Genomic DNA, 2,160 nt, shown 5'->3' with positions numbered 1-2,160 from the left:
CTCTGTATTCAACAGGTGGGCACTACGAGACCAATTTAAGTTTCGCAGACACTATGGAGTAATTCTAATTCTATATATTTGTATTTGATTAAAAGCGTATTTTAAATATATCCTATTCAATAGTTTTCAACATGTACACTTTCTAAAGAAACGCAGTTTTTTTATTTTTTATTTTTTATTTCACCTTTATTTAACCAGGTAGGTTAGTTGAGAACAAGTTCTCATTTACAATTGCGACCTGGCCAAGATAAAGCAAAGCAGTTCGACAACATACAACAACACAGAGTTACACATGGAGTAAAACAAAACATACAGTCAATAACACAGTATGAGTTTAAAAATATATATATAAATAATGTTATATATAATACAAGATTAAAAATCAAAGAATGTCTAATTTTTTTTCTCCAAAGGTGGCTGAATGCTGTGAAAAAACAGCTGTACTGCATATTTAGAACGCCTTTGCTGAGCTCCTGCTGCCAGCATACTATCCTGCTGCTAGGAGAACGGTAACTGTGTCGCCTACACACACACACACACACACACACACAGGGCTGTAGAAACAGGGAAGTTGTTATTCAGACCGGTGACGTTGAAGAAATCCCCTCCCGGTAACCACCCCACAATCTATAAAGGCAGAGATCGGTCCCTAACTATTATTATATCTCTCAACAACAATATATAGTGTACTCTCTTCTGATTTAGCTTACTGCTGTCTAGGAGTCACACTGAGCTATAGCCTACTCACAGCTATACAGCTATAATAGAAGCAGCTATACAGCTAAACGCATCCATGAAGCTCGAATCAAGAAAATCCTCACTGAAAAGGACCGAGAGCCAGAAAGAGACCGTACCAAACAAAGGTAAGCAACATTTGATTGATTTATCTCTAATTATAGTCCATATTATGAACTAGATTTTTCCTAAGTCAATGTCGCCTTTCTCTGTCCACCTGTATCTTTCGTAGGCTATGTAGCTAAAATACTTTTTTATTTCCTGGGTTTTCAGATCAGAAAGCCATCATGGAATGTGCACAACAGCTGCGTAAAATCGGAGACGTTTTCAACCTGAAACACATCCTGGCGAATATGCGAGCTACAATCTCAACGGATCCGAAAATCAAGTGAAATGGATACGGTAGCTGACTTTGATAATAAAGTGGATCGAAATTGGATCATTATTATGCCTTAACAGGAAATGTGTTGCGGTCGTTGCAATGTGAAGAGTTTGTTACAATAACGCAAAGCCAATGTGGACCTCACACGCCCATGCCCGGAGCTAAGCTACTGTCGGCCGGAGTATCTTTCTGGACGCTCCTTCAACAGACACTGCCTCCTACACCCTGCGTCCCGGGACGCTGATGGGTATTTGGCCATAGTCTAAGATATATATATATATATATATATACCACCGCCCTATTGGAATATTTAGGCCGGGAAAATGAAGACGGGCCGGGAAGCCGAAACAGAACATTTGGAGTAAAGAGAAGACAGGATCGCAAACCAACATGTAGCCTAAAATAGAGACTAAAAGAGTATCTATCTAACTATCTGTTATTAAACGTTTGATTCTAATCTTCAGGGTTTTTATCCTGTCTGTTTTAAGTTTGTTTGGTGATTTGATGCTATTGAAATTTAACTTTAAGGGATAGATATTTTGCTTATTGTTTTAAAATAATGTCAATAAATGTTTTGATTTATTCTGTTGTCATCAACGGATGTTTTTCTTCTTTCCATAGTAGGCCTTTATTTCATAAGATACCTGGGTACTTCTGTTGACAGACAGTGACATATTCAATACCTCCTTGAACACTCTTGTCTGCATCTAGCTGATCTAGGGTGTAATCATTAGCCCAACAGTTGCAAACTAGAGTTTCTATTGGACAAATTTAAGTACGCTTATCCCTGTTTTGTTCTGTTTGCTTCCGTTTAAGAAACGTTTTTCAACAGAATCGGGGGAATGAATACACCCCTGATAACGAGTAAACACAGTTCACTTTCATAGCAGCCACGTTGTGTTCCTTCTCTTCCCCTCGCTTGTGGACTTCAATGAACAACACATCAGCTGTATGTGACCAGTTGAAAAAAAAACGTTTCCAAGCCAAACCATAACATAACCGCTGCACACAGCCTACATCGTTGTCACCATATTAGCTAAAGT

At 38.5% G+C, this 2,160-nt stretch overlaps 1 long non-coding RNA gene across 1 annotated transcript; it reads left to right on the top strand.

Moving 5' to 3' along the window:
• Positions 1 to 376: 376 nt before the first annotated feature.
• Positions 377 to 1,699, top strand: LOC106585967 (uncharacterized). Its single transcript, XR_001324103.2, has 2 exons — positions 377 to 863; positions 1,009 to 1,699. It is a non-coding gene; the product is annotated as an uncharacterized lncRNA (long non-coding RNA).
• Positions 1,700 to 2,160: the final 461 nt, after the last annotated feature.

The sequence above is a fragment of the Salmo salar genome, chromosome ssa24 (genome assembly GCF_905237065.1).
Source record: "Salmo salar chromosome ssa24, Ssal_v3.1, whole genome shotgun sequence".
Lineage (NCBI taxonomy): Eukaryota > Metazoa > Chordata > Actinopteri > Salmoniformes > Salmonidae > Salmo > Salmo salar.
Note: the sequence above shows the minus strand (reverse complement) of the source record. Positions and strands in the feature narration are given on the sequence as shown.